Source organism: Phoca vitulina, unplaced genomic scaffold, assembly GCF_004348235.1.
Source record: "Phoca vitulina isolate PV1807 unplaced genomic scaffold, GSC_HSeal_1.0 scaffold6, whole genome shotgun sequence".
Taxonomy (NCBI): domain Eukaryota; kingdom Metazoa; phylum Chordata; class Mammalia; order Carnivora; family Phocidae; genus Phoca; species Phoca vitulina.
The window spans coordinates 30,042,902-30,060,797 of NW_022589709.1; the positions used below are offsets into that span (position 1 = coordinate 30,042,902).

At 35.1% G+C, this 17,896-nt stretch overlaps 1 pseudogene; it reads right to left on the reverse strand.

The window, feature by feature from the left end:
• Positions 1–16,821: 16,821 nt before the first annotated feature.
• On the reverse strand, positions 16,822–17,538 carry LOC116632004 (annotated as a pseudogene).
• Between the last annotated feature and the right edge of the window lie 358 nt (positions 17,539–17,896).

Below are 17,896 nucleotides of genomic sequence, written 5' to 3' on the forward strand. Positions count from 1 at the left end.
GGCCACATACTGTCAATTAAATGATAATTATCATTATTGTGATGGTGGTATGTGAGCCCAGTGGGAGATGAAGTAGTTATTATTCTTTCATTGATAATCTGTGAAAATGAAATTAAGACATATTAGCCAAATATGATGGAAAATGAATTAAGTTCTTTTGGTTCACTTTGTGGTATATTTAAGGATGAGAACAATGGAATCATTTTCATTTAAGTGTACTATATCTTTTTATTTAGGCAATCTCACATAAGCAGCAGTATTTATAGTATAAATTTCCAAACTATGACCTAAATAGTTAAGAAAATAATTTTAGAAGAAAAGGGAGAGAAATGGAAAAAAAATAGAAGAAAAAAGAAGAAAGAAAAAAAATGTCTGTGTAATTATATCTCCTACCTCAATAGACTACTATGGTAGTCTATGTGTGTTTTCAAAATTACTAACTAGGGGGGCCCAAATCATTGAAATCATGGAGTATATTAAATGGTTCGAATAATAAAGAAGCCAAATAATGAATAACACACTTTTAAGTGTCAAAGTTGGGGTCATCAGTCATGGTTTGGCCACCTATATTGTTGGAACTTTGGAAGAAGATCTAGGAAAAATGACTGCACACAGGTCCTAGAATTAAACAGATTATGTCAGTTAACAGATCAACTTAAATTTGTAAGTATGACTCGGTTTTCTTAGGTGAACTTCATGCATTATACAGTTATTGTGATTTCAATACCCCAGTCATCCACTTTGTTGAGGACTGTGCATGTATTTGACATCCTCAAAGTACGCTCCTGTTAGAAGAATAGAGCAGTGTACTTTAGCAGTGAATGTAAACCGTAGTTTCTCTTAAAATGCTTATGATTAGCTTGACATCTGGAAAATTGCTCTTTACATGAATAGAATAAATTTTTTAATACAAGTTACCTAGTTAGATCTTTTTGAAACTTTTTTAATTTATTATGCTTTTCATGTCACCCTGACAGAAAAATGGTGCCCTTACATGAACGCTTTTTTACTTTTCTTCATATATCTGTCACTCAGATTTTGCTGTGGCAACGCCTATTTCTTGTCCTTGGATTGAATAATCAATCTTTGCTTCAGCTGAAATTGGCTGGGCTTGGATTCAGAGTTGCTTTGTATAGCTCTCATTCTGAAACTTAGGTGAAAGGAATAGTGGTCATTGGGGGGCCTACCTACTGGTGGGTAGTAGGAAGGCAAGAGGGGCAAATGGAAATACATGATGCCTTTCGAAGTCTCTGGTTGACTTGTATCATCTTATATCTTCTCATGTTACTCTGGTCAAAGCAAGTCCTGTGGGCAACACCCAAAACCAATGGGATAGAGGTGTATAGTCTTACTCTACTGGGAGGTCTCACGAAGTTTTTGACATATAATTCTATTATCGGGAGAGAATGAAATAGCAGTGAACAGAATCCATTCAGTCACACTCGCTAACCCTGCATATGACTGTGGACTCTAGATGCACTAATGTCTAAATATAAAAGGTAAAAATATAAAGTTAATTTAGGAGACCATCTAGGGTAGTAGGAAGAACTTTTTAAATGAAAATACAAAAGTACAAACCAGAAGGAAGAAAATTAATATATCTGATTACATCAAGATAGATTTCTTTTTAATAAAGGGTATTATGTAAAAGTTAATAAATAGATAATAGATTGGGGAAAGATACCTGTAAAGTTAAAATCAACTAAGAATCAATGCCTGGAATATGAGAAATTCTTATGAAAAGAGCAATTCTAATACAAATCTGTATCAAAGATATGAGAAAGCATCTTCAAAAGATTAAAGTGAAAAAAGTACCAAGCACAAATAAGGGGAAGTCATAGAATTATTAGTAATCATAAAATATAACTTTAGAACCATTATACTGGCTAATATTAGAGTGCTAAATAATACTAATCATGCAACAATGTAATAGGAAACTTCATGCACATCTCATGGAGTGTAGATTGTTGGGGACATTTGGACAGTAACGTGGTACCAATGAGTCAGTTGATGTATATATAACCCCGGATATAGCAGTTCTTATATGGGGTATATAATCCCAAACCATCCTCACATAAAGTCAAAAGGAGAAATACTGTGCATGTTCTTTTAGGAACACTGGGTTGAAGACTAAAATGAAGTAAGGGAGGCAGCTTGGGTGCAAAATTTAGGGAGACACTCACTCAAGGTCACATAAGACATTAAGTACAAGGTAGCGTACTCGCTCTGAGGATGAGAGCCTCCTTAAAATTCGTACCCTAGTTGCCTTGCTTGCCTCACCCTAATCTCTTTGTACCCTGATCTCACGAGGCAACTTGGAGTCAAAGTAGGTGTCTATCATTTGGACAGTAGGTAGATGACATGCGGGAAATGCCCAGGATGGATGGAGAATGACACATCATTTAGAAACAATGGTTTAGAGATAAATACAGCTGTAGGAGTGAGTTTCAAGTTGTTTAAAAGAAAATAGGAAATATTGTCTGCTGTGCTTTAAATGCACATGTCAAATGGTATTTTATTTAAGAGGTGAAACTTAATTAAAACAAAGCCAAAATTATACTGAGGAAAACTAAAATAACATAGCTTATTTAAAAATGTTTATAAAGCAATGTCCTTAAAATTGATAAAGCTAAAATGCATATTTTTTATAATCATCAAAACATTTTGTGTATCAGAAACTTTTAAATATGTGGGGAAAAGGTTTAGGTCATTATATAGAACAACAGCATATACCTTTAGATGTTCCCCAAAATAAGTGTCGTATATATTTCTCAATTCAATTTAAAACTAAAACACTTTAAAACTGATGTAAGGGGGCCTGGGTGGCTCGGTCGTTAAGCATCTGCCTTCGGCTTAGGTCATGATCCCAGGGTCCTGGGATCGAGTCCCACATCGGGCTCCCTGCTCAGCGGGAAGCCTGCTTCTCCCTCTCCCACTCCCCCGCTTGTGCTCCTGCTCTCGCCATCTCTCTCTCTGTCAAATAATAAAATCTTTAAAAAAAAAAAAAAAACTGATGTAAGGGCATACTGTCATCTATTTTGTCCAAAGACTTTCCTGAGCTTTTGGTGCAGATTTTGAATGGTTTAAAATATTTTCATTTTTTAAAATTTTATTTATTAATATAACATAATAAAATTAAATTAAAAAATAAAAAGTAAATAAAATATAAACACTAAAAATTTGATTAAAAAATGGATGATTTGGAGACATTAGCAGAATTAAGAGTCAGAGTAAAATGTTATGGTCCATTTTAAGTCAGATTTTTAATAGCTTTGTCAATTTTACTATCACACCCTGGATGAAGATAGTAACTGAAGATGGGAAATTTCAGTATAGCAGAGAACTGCTAGATATCCACAAAGAGATACTGAGTATTTGAAAGTGATCTCTACTGATCCCAAAACAGACAATCTGGACCATCATTTGCTATAATCCAGCTTTCTGTTTTCCTGTCCTCATTTGCATTCTTCAATGTGTTCATTTACACAATATACTTAATTAAATGTATCCTATATCTCTGAGGAAGTTGTAGGCATACTTGATAAATTGATTTGAAACTGTTTTTGACGATACTGAGTGTTGAAATAGTTAGGTTTGGAATAGGTTTTAAAATAGAACAGAAAAATAAAATCATAATCTAAATTCCTTGCAAACGAGATAGTAACTCTCAATATGAGTTTGTTTTCAGTCCTATTTAATTTGGGAACTAGCTTATTTGCATACCTCTAGGAGAAATCTTCCTTACCCAGAATAAAGAATGACAGTGTCAGATTTTAAACTACTGTGTTTTCCAAGTAGTATGACAACTGGTTACCTCCTTGTATAGGTGTTGTTAATTGTAGAATAGGCTGGTCATTGGTACAGTCTCACCAAAGTTTAATTTATAAGTTACACAATTTACAAGGTTTATAGACATCAGGTAACTTCGTGTGCAGAGTAAAAACATGGTAGGTGCCACACTCACTTCTTTTTCCTTGTGCACAGATTGCATCTTCATTAGATTCTTCTGAAGGCTATATTCTAATTTGGAACAAATAGAATAGATTTCGTGTCAGTTTTGTGGATGGTGAGCCACTAGGCTGGTGCAGTGCTACTTCCTGGGGATGCTACAGAGAAGAGTCTATAGCGAGCCCGCACACAGGTTCTCCCCTTCAATAGGCACAAGACTCATAAATGTGAGGGCAAGAAAAATCAGGGATTATATAGTAAGCCTTATCTTTCCCTTGTTGCAAATAGGACGACTGACTACAACTACTACTATTACTAATATTAATTAAATACTTATTTTTAAAATGATTTACATATATATTATATGTATAAAGACGATATGGATTATACTATTGCTATTTTACAGGTGAAAAAATTAAGTTTGGAGAGGTGAGGTAATTTACTCAATGTTATACTTTCAGGGTTAAACAAAGCATTCTGACTTATGAATCCACATTTTTGGAAAATTATAATGAGGAGGCTATTTGCACTTTAAACATTTTCTTTAAAGATTTTTTTAACCACAGTTATGTAATTGTTTCATAATACTGTCCCTGATATAAACCAGATACTAGAAGCTACTATGCAGTTTCCTCATATATACTATTACCCATTTTCCATTAAGTTATAACTTTAACTTAACTCATGATTTTATATTTCATTTGGTGGTGCTTTTTAAAAACGAAATATTTTCTAACTAAGCTATAATCTTAAGAGGTTTAGTCAGTCATATAGCTAATTAATATAGATGTCACTCTTATTTATATCACATTAGATAATCATATGTATCTTATTTAACATTCCAACAGTAAGAAAAAGTGACTAAGTTAAAACTGTGAGAAGCCATATTTCATTTAAAATTGTTAGAGAACAAGGTGCTGCCTTTCTCTATTAGGTGAAAATTCTAAATTATTATTTAAATGGACTCATGTGCAAATTAAAGTTAATTAACTGCATTCATTAAAGTTACCCTTACCTACAATGATTGACTTGATGAAGAATATGATTGAGTTATAGTTATGCAAATGCCATTTAAATTTTCATGAATTAAATTATAACCTCATAATCACAGTAAAGTTACTCAAAATATATTGTCTTGTAAAAATGTAATAATATAGAGTATATATAGATTTTTGTATATATTTAAGTATTGTTTATGACTAGAACTTACTAATTTCTCTAAAAAAAAGTAATATCTTTTAAGAGAGTGATGAGTCCTTGAGTTTCACAGTGGTTGAAAGTGTTCTATGCCTGGTGTTATATAAAGTAGTACGAGACTAAGTGTGCCATCTATTTAGTTTACAGTCTGTACAAGGTTCAGTGGCAAGTAGTGTCTTTTTATCTTCCCTAAAACTCCATGAATCTGAAAAATTTTTCATGAGGATTTCTATGGACAGGTTCCATTTTAGATACTGGAAATGCAGTACTGAATTGACAGACAACAATCTCAGCCTTAGTGGAGCTTAAATTTTAGTTGAGGAAAAAGATTAAAATAAGTATATAAATTAAAAAAATATTAATATTTGTTTTAAACAGAAAAGGGAGTTAGGATAGTAAGTATGATGAAGAGAGGGCATAATTTTACAAAGGGTTCCAGAAAATTCTCATGAAGAATGCAAAATAGGACTGAAGAAGAAAATCAGAATGAAAGGCAAATATTTATCTTTGGAAGAGCTTTCCCAACATAAAGAGCAAATGCAAAGCCCCTGAGATAGGACTTTGCCACCAGAGACAGAGCCAATGAGTAGAGGAGTCGTGTGAGATAAGTTTAGAGAGGTAACTTGCTCCAAATCACATGACACAGATGATAAATGGCCAAAGCAGGGACTTTAAGAGATAAATGACAGGCAGTCAATCAGATTAATGAATTAATCGGTGGATGGGTGAATGAATATAAGTAGATGGAAAATTTGATTAATAGATACCCGATTATTTAGTTATTCCTTCCAAGAACATGGTTCAGTCTAGTTTGATGTTTAAAGTAGCGAATGCTTAAAATAGGAGAAAGAAACCGAGTAACTAACCACGTATATAGCTGCCCAATATTACACTAAGTGTTCGCGTCTGAGTTAGATACAGAACTGAAATTGGAAGAAATTATATCCCTGAATTTGATAGTTCCAAGATAAGAATATAAACTTTGCAGAATGCTTTTACATTATACTCTAATAATGATAGTGGCCTTTAAGTCACGTACGGGTTTCATATTTATATTATGGCAGCCTCTCACTGTAGATCTGACCCCTTTTTATAGTTCAGAAATTTTTGATTTTATATAGAGCTATGTCAGCCTCTATTTAACAGCCTATTCTGTACCAGTACTGTTCAAAGATTATAAATGGAAAAGCCAAACATAGAGCAATAAACAGCAAGAAGCAAGATAGAAGGGACAATAGGACAAACTGAGTAGTTGGGAAGATCTTGGCCAAGTGGATGAGAGAAATGGCAATCCTCCCTTTAATTACTGAAAAGATGGTAGCTAATAAATACTGAGCAGTAACGGGGTGCCTGGGTGGCGCCAGGGTCTTGGGATCGAGCCCCATGTCAGGCTCCCTGCTCAGTGGGGAGCCTGCCTCTCCCCCTGCTTGTGCTTGCTCTCTCTCTCTCTGTCAAATAAATACATAAAATCTTTTTAAAAATTTGAGCAGTAAGAAGTTGAGCACTTAGAAGTTATTTAATGTCCTGCAAGAAATAGTATGCTAGTCAAAGTAATTTTTTCCCAAGTGTAGGTAATTTACAGAATTTACTGATAAGATCTTCTTAAGTGTAAAAGTTCTCTATTTTTGTGATGACAATTTCCTGATTTCTGTCAGTGACTTTTAGCCAAAGACCTCCAGAGAAACATTAGAGGTGAACAAGTTGGGTGCTAACATCAGTGAGGGAGAGCATACACACCATCGGGGAATACAGAGTATCTCATAAGAGTGTTAGAATCTGTCTCAGGATTTAGTTTTGGTCTAAGGAAGAGTGGGCTCTCTAGAATGAACACTGTCAGAAAGCAGGGACAAGTCTGTGATTGGATCAAGGAGGAAAAGATACTCATTTAGTAAAAAAATAGTGTTCATTTTCTTGTGAATGGTACAGTAACCTTTTTATTTGTACTTAGACAAAATTATAAAGTGGCCTTTCTTTTTCTCATTTGTGTCTCAGAGTGACCTTTTGTTGGTATATTGTGAGATTGTTTATCAAATGGAAGAATAAGTGGCCTGCATATGTCAGACCAGCTTTTCTGAATGTGAGGAGCTGTTCTGTCTCCTTTGTTTTCTCACATTTCTCAGAATTTTCTAGGAAAATTAGCCTACATACTGCAGACGTGTAATTTTGATAAACTATGTAACTTATATGCAAAATCTAAAATTATCCCACTTCCTCAATATACAGAAAAAATAAAAGGTGATTCAGCATAAATATTATTCAATACAATCCTAAATAGGTTTTAACTTAGAATATATCATTTCAATAAGCTGCTATTTCTTCTAATGGCCATTAAATTGAGTAATAAAACTCCTTCACTTATTAGAAATATATGCAATAACAATCTGTTCATCATTTGTACTATTTTGAAAAAGACTTGACAGAATATCATTTGAGTGAATGTATTAGTTATTAATATGAAACATTCTGTGCAATATAAAATATATTTTACATTCTTTACATTTGATTATGTCATTTGGCTGATATTCTTTGTAGCTCAATATCCTCATATTTGAAGGACTAAAAATTTTTCAACAGCTTTTGATCAGTGAATATTTCTGTAAGTTTCCTTGTTTTCCTCTCCTAAAGCTATCTTTTGTCACACTGACTTTTTAAGAGACTTTTCTGAAACAGTTTTAGGTTTTCATAAACATTGAGAAAATAAAGGAGTTCCCATATACTCCACACCCAGTTTCCCCAATTAACCTCTTACATGATACACCTGTTAAAATTAATGATCAAATATAATCATTACTAAAGTTGACAGTTTATTTTTATTTCTTCTTTTTTGCCTAGTGGGTAGGATGCCATTCAGTCTATCTTCCATTTAGTCCATTTAGTCATATCTACTTAGGCTTTTCTTGGCTGTGACATTTTCTCAGATTTTTCTTTTTTTTTTTTTTTTTTGATGACCTTGGCAATTTTGAAGAGCACAAGTCAGGTATTTTCAAGGATGCTGATCTGTTGGAATGTTCTAATATTTCCCTCATGAGTAGACTCAGATTGGGTTTTAAGGAGGAAAACCACAGAAGTAAATTGACATCATACCAAGGGTATGCATTATTAATGTGATTTATTATTGTTGATGTTGACATTAATCACCTAAGGTAGTATTTGTCAGGTTTCTCCACTGTAAAGTTATTCCCATCTGACCCTTTCCACACTCCATACTGTATTCTTTAGAAAAAAAGTCACTATGAGCAGTCCAGTCTTAGGAAATGGGGAGTAATCCTCCCCCTCCTAAAGGCATAGTACCTATATAATTTATTTGGAATTCTTCTGCATAGAAGATTTAACTTTTCTTCCATTCTTATTATTCCATAATGTATTCATACTACTATAAATTCATGATTTATTTACACTGAGAGTTATAATCTCATACTACCTTTATTTTTCCTCAAATTGCTTCTCCTTTGGCCCTTGGGAGCTCTTTGAGTTGGCTCCCATGTTCCTTTAACACTGCATATCAAGTATGTGTATTTCTTTGTATGCTTTTTTTGGTATATTCCTATTTTCTGGCACAACAAGATGCTCCAGGCTTGTCTTGTAAATCTGGTGAGGCCTACAATCAGTCACTTTCCAAAAAAAAAAACTGTGCTTCCCTTATTGGAGAAGCATATTGGAAATTAGTCTCAGTGTTAGGTATGCTTGTTGATACTAGGTTATCATTGCTTCTAGATTATTCGGCTGAAAAAGCAAGGAAATATATACCTGTGTAGTAACCTATGTACAAGTACACATATGTAGATAGGTGAGTATCTATCAGTATTTGTATTGAGGTACATATTGATGTCTGCATCTCAAGTTCATTACCACATTCTGGACTACTCTCTCTCATCTGTTTCTACTTCAACTGTAAGAAACGTGGCTTCTAATAATCTATAATCCATTTAATTGCTCAGTTCTAGTACACATGTATAGCAATACCATAATTTTTACCTTGTACTCACATGGGACACAGCTTTATGAATTAGAGTACAGTCTTCGTGTTTGGTTCCTTTTGCCCTTAGTCTTACAGAAGCAACTCCTATCTAAAGTTAGTAAGGTCAGCATTTTTATCCCCTCAACTATCTTCAGTAATGCTTTTTAATGTTTGTAATATGGAAAGATTCTTTTGTCACAGTCTCTCTTCCATTTTCAGAACGTGTTTTTTTAAATTTTCAAAAAATATGCATAAAGATTTGGTTTTTATGTTGCAAAGTTCAGAGGATTTTGACAAAGCATAATGTATCATACAGTATAGTTTTGCCACTCTAAAAAATCACCTTCTTCCTGCCTTGAGATTTCTGGCAAACTGAGCATTTTACCATTTCTATACATTTTTCTGTTCTAGAATGTCGTGTAATTGACACCATTCCTTATATAGCCTTTTCAGACTGGTTTCATTCACTTCAAAATATGCATTTAAGGTTCTGCCGTGTCCTCTCATGGCTTACTAACTCATTTTTTAAAAGCACTGAAGAGTATTCTACTAAATGGATGTACTACAGTTTCTCTATTTGCCTAATGATGTACATCATGGCTGTTTCATGTCATGACAATATAAATAAGCCATTATGTTTTGGTGTGGACTTGGGTTTTCAAGTCAGTAACTAGGAGTATGATTGATGAATTATATGGTAATATAAGGTTTAAATTTCTAGGAAACTGCCAAATTGTTTTCCAGAGTAGCTGTACAATTTTGCATTCCTACTAGCAATGAATGAAAATTCCACTTTATCTATATCCTTGTCAGCTTTTGTTATTGTCAATTTTTTGGATTTTATCTGCTCTGTGTGCAGCACTCTTTCATTGTTGGTAATATGTACTTCCTTAATGACAAATGATGTTAAACATTTTGTCGTATGTTTATTTCACATTTAGGTAACTTCTTGGGTGAGGTATCTGTTTAGGACTCTTGACTAATTTTTAAATTTGTTATTTTCTTACAGTTGAGTTTCAAGAGTTGTTTTTTTTTTTTTTTTTTGTATATTTTGGGTGGAAGTTCATTAACAGATATGTGATTTCCAAAAATTTTTTCCTAGTTTGTAGCTGGCCTTTGAACAGTATCTTTTGCACAACAGAAAATTTCAATTTAATCAAGTCCAACTTTTAAATTTTTTTCTTTTACAGGTCATGCTCTTAGTATTGCTCACATTTTCTTTTTTAGGGTATAATTGACATACAGTATTATATTAGTTTCAGGTATACAATATGATTTGATATTTGTATATATTGTGAAATGATCACAATTAGTTAACACCATATATAGTTATTTTGTTTTATAACTTTTCAGCATTACTCTGTTAATAATACTATATTGCATATCTGAAAGTTGCTAACCACAGTCATCATGTTATATGTTACATCCCCATGATTTTTTTATAACCGGAAATTTGTACGTTTTGACTCTCCCTTCACCAATTTTGCCCAATCCACCCCTCCCTACCATTCATCTATTCTCTTTACTGAGTTGTTTTTTTTTTTTAAGATTCCATATATAAGTGAAATCATATGTTGACTTTTTCTGACTTATTTCATAATGCCCTCAAGTTCCGTCCATGTTGTCACAAATGGCTACATTTAATTTATGGTGAATGATACATTCCACTATGTGCATATATAATTTTCTTGATCCATTCATCCATTGATGGACATTTAGGTTATTTCCATATCTTGCCTATTGAAAATAAGCTGCAGTGAACATGGAAGTGCATAAATCTCATAATTAATGTTTTCCTTTTTTTTTCTCCAGAAGATACCCAGAAGTATAGTTGCTAGATTATATGGTAGTTCTAATTTTTTGAGGAGCCCCCAACCTGTTTTCTATAAGTAGCTGTACCAATTTCCATTTAGCTGTACCTACTTCCATGATGGCCAACAATGAAGAAGGGTCCCCTTTACTCTTTATCCTGAGTAACACTTAACATTTCTTACCTGGTTGTTAATAGATATCCTAAAAGATGAAAAGTGATGTCTCATTATGGTTTTTTTTTTTTTTAAGATTTTATTTATTTATTTGACAGAGAGAGACACAGCGCGAGAGAGAACATAAGCAGGGGGAGTGGGAGAGGGAGAAGCAGGCTCCCCGCTGAGCAGGGAGCCCAATGCGGGGCTCGATCCCAGGACCCTGGGATCGTGACCTGAGCTGAAGGCAGACGCTTAACGACTGAGCCACCCAGGCGCCCCTCATTATGGTTTTGATTTGGATTTCCCTCATGATTGTGAGGTTGAGCATCTTTTCATGTGTCTGCTGACCCTCTGTAGGTTTTCTTTGGAAAAAGTCTATTTGTGTCTTCTGCCCAATTTTATTCAGATTGTGGTTTTGGTGTTGAGTTGCATAAGTTTATATATTTTGGATACTAACCTATTTTCACATACCTGATTTGCAAATATTTTCTGCCATTCAAGGACTTGCCTTTACATTTTGTTAATGGTTTGTTTTGTTGTGCAGACCGTTTCAGTTTGATGTAGTCCCACTTTGTTTTATTTGCTTTTGTTGCCTTTGCTTTAGGTGCCAAATCCAAAAAATCAGTGTGAAGACCTTTGTCAAGGAGCTTACTGCCTATGTTTTCTTCTAGGAGTTTGATGGTTTCAAGTCTTACATTCAACTCTTTAATTAACTGAGTTAATTTTTGTGTTTGGCATAAAATAGTGGTCCCATAGTTCCTTCTTTTGTCTAAATCAGCAGACCATATATATGTAGGTTTTTTTCCTAGGCTTTCTAATTGTTTCCCATTCATCTCTGTGCCTTTTTTTAATGTCAATACCATATGATTTTGATTAGTTTTGCAGTATAGTTTGAAATCAGGTAGCATGATATGTCCAGCTTTGTTTCTCTTTCTCAAGATGGCTATAGCTCTTCAGGTTGCTTGTGGTTCTATACAAATTTTAAGACTGCTTGTTTTATTTCTGTAAAATGTGTCATTGGCATTATAGGGATTGCATTGAATCTGGATATTGCTTTGGATAGTATGAACAGTTTAACAGTATTCTTGCAGTCTACAAACATGGAGTATCTTTCCATTTAATTGTGTTCTTCAATTTCTGTCATCAATGTCATGTAGTTTTCAGTGTATATATCTTTCATGTATTTTTTCTCCATATATTGAGATATGATTTTTATCCTTAATTTTGCTAATTTGGTTTATCACATTGATAATTTGTAGATGTTGAACCATCCTTCTATCCCTGGAAGGAATCATACTTGATCATGGTGTATGATGCTCTTAATATGTTGTTTAATTTGGTTTGCTAATATATTTTTTTCTCAAGATTTTATTTGACAGAGCATGAGCAGAGGGAGAGAAAGAAGCAGGCTCCCCGCTGAGCAGAGAGCCTGACATGGGGTTCCATCCCAGGACCCTGTGATCATGACCTGCGCCGAAGGCAGATGCTTAACTGACTGAGCCATCCAGGTGCCCTGGTTTGCTAATATTTTGTTGAGAATTTCTACATTCATGTTCATCAGGAATATTGCTCTTTAATATTTTTTAAAGATTTTATTCATTTATTTGACAGAGAGAGAGAGAGATCATAAGTAGGCAGACAGGCAGGCAGAGGGAGAGGAAGAAGCAGGCTGCCCGCTGAGCACAGAGCCCGATGTGGGGCTCGATCCCAGGACACCGGGATCATGACCTGAGTGCAAGGCAGACTCTTAACCAACTAAGCCACCCAGGCACCCCTGCTCTTTAATTTTCTTATGGCATCCTTTCAGGTTATGATACCAGGGTAATACTGGCCTCATAAAATGAATAGAAAGTATTCACAGCTCTTTTATTTTTTAAAAGAATTTGAGAAGGATTGGTATAAGTTCTTTCAGTGTTTGGTAGAATTCACTAGTGAAGCTGTTTGGTCCTGAAGTTTTGTTTGTTGAGAGGTTTTTGATTACTGATTCAATCTCCTTACTATTAGTTGGTCTAGTCAGATTTTTTTTTTTTTAATGATTTAGTCTTAGAAGGTTTTATGTTTCTAAGAGTTTATCCATTTCTTCCAGGTTGTTCAATTTTTTAGTGTATACTGCTTGTAAATAGTCTCATGGTCCTTTGTATTTCTGTGGTATTATAAACTCTTCTTTCATTTCTGATGGTATTGGAGTCTTCTTTCTTGGTGAGTCTCACTAAGGGTTTGTCAATTTTGTTTTCAAAGAACCCAGCTCTTAGTTTCATTGACCTTCTACTGTCTTTTTAGTGTATTTCATTTGTTTCTGCTCTGATCTTTTTCTTCTTTCTACTAACTTTGGGCTTCCTTTGTTGTTTCTTGAGGTAGGCCTTTAGCACTATGAAATTTTCTCTTAGAACAGGTTTTGCTGCATTCTGTAAATTTAGCTTTTATTTACAATTTCATTTATCTCAAATATTTTTCTTTTGATTTCTTCTTTGCTTCATTTGTTCTTTAATCTCATGTATGAATTCCCCAGTTTTTTTCTTGTAATTGATTTATAGCCTCATACTACTGTGGTCATAAAAGATGTTTCATATGATTTTAATCTGAAATTTGTTAAGGTTTGTTTGGAGACCTAAAGATATAATCTATCCTGGAGAATGTTACCTGTGCTCTTGAAAAGAAAGTTGCTTTTGGATAGAATATTCAGCATTCATCTATCCAGTCCATCTGGTCTAACATGTCATTCAAGGACAATATTTCTTTACTGATTTTCTGTTTAGATGATCTATCTATTTAAGTGGGGTATTAAGATCTCTTACTACTCATGTATAGGTATTTCTCCCTTTTTAGGTCTTTTAATATTGCTTTGTATATTTGATTGCTTTTATATTGGGTTCATAAATATTTATGTTATATCCTTTCCTTGGATTGACATTTTTATCAATATGTAAAGCCTTTTGTTTTTGTCACAATTTTTGTTTTAAAGTCCCTTTTGTCTGACATAAATATAGCTACCTCAGATTTCTTTTTATTTCTCTTCTGATGAAGTAGGTTTTTCCCTCCCTTCAGTTTCAGTGTGTATATCCTTAAATCAAACTGGAGGCTCTTGTAGACAACATGTAGATGTATTTTTTTAGCCTATGTCTTTTAATTGGAGAGCTTAGGTATGTACTTACTGCCATTTTTGTAGTTTTCTCTGTGTTCCTTTTTTTCTCTTATTCTCTCCCTTTGCAGTTTGGTGACTTTTCTTGGTGGCATTCTTAAAGTTCTTTCTCATTATCTTTTGTGCATATATTATAGGTTTTGCTTTGTTATTACCATGAGGCTTACATAAAATGTTTGTTATTTACAGCAGTCTCTTTTAATTTGATAATAACTTGGGTTCAAATACATTTTGAAACTATTTTTACATGTTTTGTTTTTGATGTCACTTTTTACAACTTTTGTCTTTTAACCTTCATACAGGTTTGTAAGTGAATAATCTACTACATTTATTATATACTTACTTTTGCCAGTATGATTTATGCTTTTATATGTTTTCTTATTACTTAATTAGCACCCTTTCTTTTCAGCTTAAGCAACTCTCTTTTACATTTTTTCTAAGGCTGATTTAGTGATGAAGTCCTTTAGCTTTTGCTCATCTGGAAAAGTCTTTCTCCTTAATTCTGAATAACAACTTTGCTGGACATAGTATTCTTGGTTGGAAGTTCTTAATACTTTGCATATACCATGACCTTCCCTTCTGGCCTACAGTTTCTCCTGAAAATTCAGATGGTTTGAGGGTTCCCTTGTATGTAACAAGTTATTTTTCCATTGCTCTTTTTAAGATTCCCACCTTTTCTCTAATTATAATGTGTCTGAGTTTGGGTCTCTTTAGGTTCCTCTTCTTTGGAATCTGAGCTTCCAGGAACTGTATGTCGGTTTCTTTCCCCAGGTCAGGGAAGTTTTCAGCCATTCTGTTCCTCAGTCACTTGGCTGTGGTGGCAGCACCTTCAGGCTCAGACGTAGAGTCAGGAGTGGCACCTCCCCTGCCATGAATGTTCCCTCATCCCCCACCTGTCTGCCTACCCAGGTGCTGTCATTTTTTTATATTCTGCCTTTACTACATTTGCTGCTCTAACTCCCCTCACTTACAGACAAGGGACACATACTGCAGGGTGGGGGTGGCAGCCTCCTAGATCCTCTCCTTCTGGTGTCCACCTCAGCCGTTATTTCTTCAATTACGTTTTTGGCCCATCTCTCTCTTCCCCTTCTGAGACAACTGTAATGCCAGTGTTCGTCTGCTTGATGTTGTCCTTTAATCTCTCTTCACTTTCTTTTTCCATTCTTTTTTTTTTTATGCTCTGATGGAGTTTCTCTGTCCTGTCGTAAAGTTGACTGACACTTTCTTCTGCTTCGTCTAATCTGTTGTTGAACCCCTTCTAGGGTATTTTTTTTCATTGTGGTTATATTCTTCAGCTCAATGATTTCTGTTTGGTACTTATATTTTCTCTTTGTTGAAGTTCTCACTGTGTTCATCCATTCTGGTCTCAAGTTTGGTGAGCATCTTTATGACCATTACTTTGAATTCTATCAGGTAATTTATCTCTACTTAATTAAGGTTTTTTCCTGTGGTTTATCTTGATTTTTGTTTGGAATATACTCCTCTGTTTTCATTTTGCTTGACCTTCTGTGTTGGTTTCTGTGCATTAGATAAAACAGCTCCCTCTCCCAGTCTTGAAGGTTTAGCCTCGTGGAAGATGAAACTTATCATTCAACTGTGCCCTGGCTCTTGGTTGTCTCTCAAATATGTGTGATTGTCCAAGTAGCCTATTTTATTTTTAATAGCTCCTAGTGGTTGATATTGTGCCAAGACTTGTCATTGTCCCACAGTGAAGGATCACAGTAATCACTTAGATTCATGCTCACTGGAAGCCAGATTCGCAGGCAGCCGCCACCCCCCCTTTTTTAGGGTTACAGGGGATATTTAAGTAGATATTTACTGGGAAGAGTACTTACTAACCTGAACAGAAGGAGAGTGAATAATGGAACTCCCTGTTGCCACACATACACAAGACCTCCATCATATATGATAGAGAAGACATTTCAGTTTGTGAGCCCCAGGCCAGAAATTATTTTTTATTCAATCTAATATTTATGGATTCCTACTGAAAGGAAAATCCTGAAGAAGAATAAGGGCAGGAATGTACCAATTAATAAGTTATATCTTCACCGTAATATAGGACACATCCCTTGCAGATCTGGTTCAGATTGTTTTTTAAGATTTTTTATTTATTGAGAAAGAGAGGATGCATGCAAGCAAGGTGAGGGAGAGAAAGAATCTCAAGCGGACTCTCCATGCAGAGCATGGAGCTTGACATGGGGCTCGGTCTCACAACCCTGAGATCATGACCTGAGCTGAGATCAAGAGTAGGTTGCTTAACCAACTGAGCCACCCAGGCACCTCACCTGGTGCAGATTTTAAAATACCAAATACATTTTTAATCTTCTACATAAGTGTTTGGAAGTTACTTTTGTGTATTTAAAATGAAGTTATTAGTACTTTTGTACAGTAGTAACTTAACACCAGGAAGACCAAGACAAACACAAACACAGTGTTCCCAAAGCTGTAGTCTGAAAAGTTGATTCTATATACATGAATGGGTTTCTTTGCTAGAAAATCCAAAGAATATAAGGAATGGAGATATGTAAAAAGACTTTCTTGAGGGGAAGAAGGATACCGATTATACACTCAGTTTTCTTGCCTTTTGCCACATTCATATTCTTTCCCTGCAGTCTGTTGTCCACATGTTGTTTCTAAGCAACTGATGAGACCGCTGTCTCTAGGAGTTTTTGTTCAGACTATCAAGTTCTTCAATGGCCTCATCAGAAGTCATTTTAGCCAGTGTGCAAGCAAGCTCTGGGTTATTAAGGATCTGAAGAAAAGTTAAGAGCCAGCCCCAGGCAGATTGTGTGTGGGGATTGCATCTCTTTTTTGCTTTTAACCAAAGCCACTTGGTATGCTCCTTGGAAACTGTCATTTGTTTTTGATCATCATCATTTGCAGCTTCAACAAATTGTACAAGAAATAATCTCTCTCCATTTTCAGAGAGAAGACCTTACTCTCTGGATTAGTTGCATTAGCTTCAAATACTCATCCAACAATTCCAATACCATGAGGCATATGGACTCCAGTTTGGACCCCCATTTGTCCTAATAGTTCTTAATCAGCTGCAACTTTTTGTAGGAGGCTATGTTTTCTGATCATTGCTGGAGAGAAAGCATTGAATAGATCCTCTACCCTGACCATGTTCATGTAGGCCACTGAGAACATGTTGCCCTCCCTGTTGGACAGCTTGATGCCTTATTTCATCACTGCCTTCAAGGAAGTGCCTGTATCACTGTAGTGTTCATCCTACTTTGCAGCCTCACCTTCTGTATCTGCTCTGTCTTCTTGAGAATAGGGAGAGAAGAGTGGGGCAGATTAAGTAGAGGTATGCAGATAGCATTCATGTGCATTGGCTATAGCAAAGTCCCACCACTTAGATCTGCTTTTGGCTTTACCTGAGGACCCCTCCAGTCTCATCCTTCCCTGGAGCCAAGGGGTGGGGCACCACCAGAGGGAAGCTTTTAAAGTATCCAAATATAGGAGGTGGTCCAAGGTGGCAGTGGAGAAAAACCCTGAATTCACCTCCTCCCCTAGACACACTCAATCTACACCTACATTTTGAGCAATTCCTCTTGAAGAACTGAAATCTGAGCAAACATCATCTATCTATACAACAACAATGGAGGGACCACATAGAGAAGAGTAGGAGAGACAGAGACATGGTAACAACAGAAACCCCATCCCCAGTGCAGAAACCTGCAG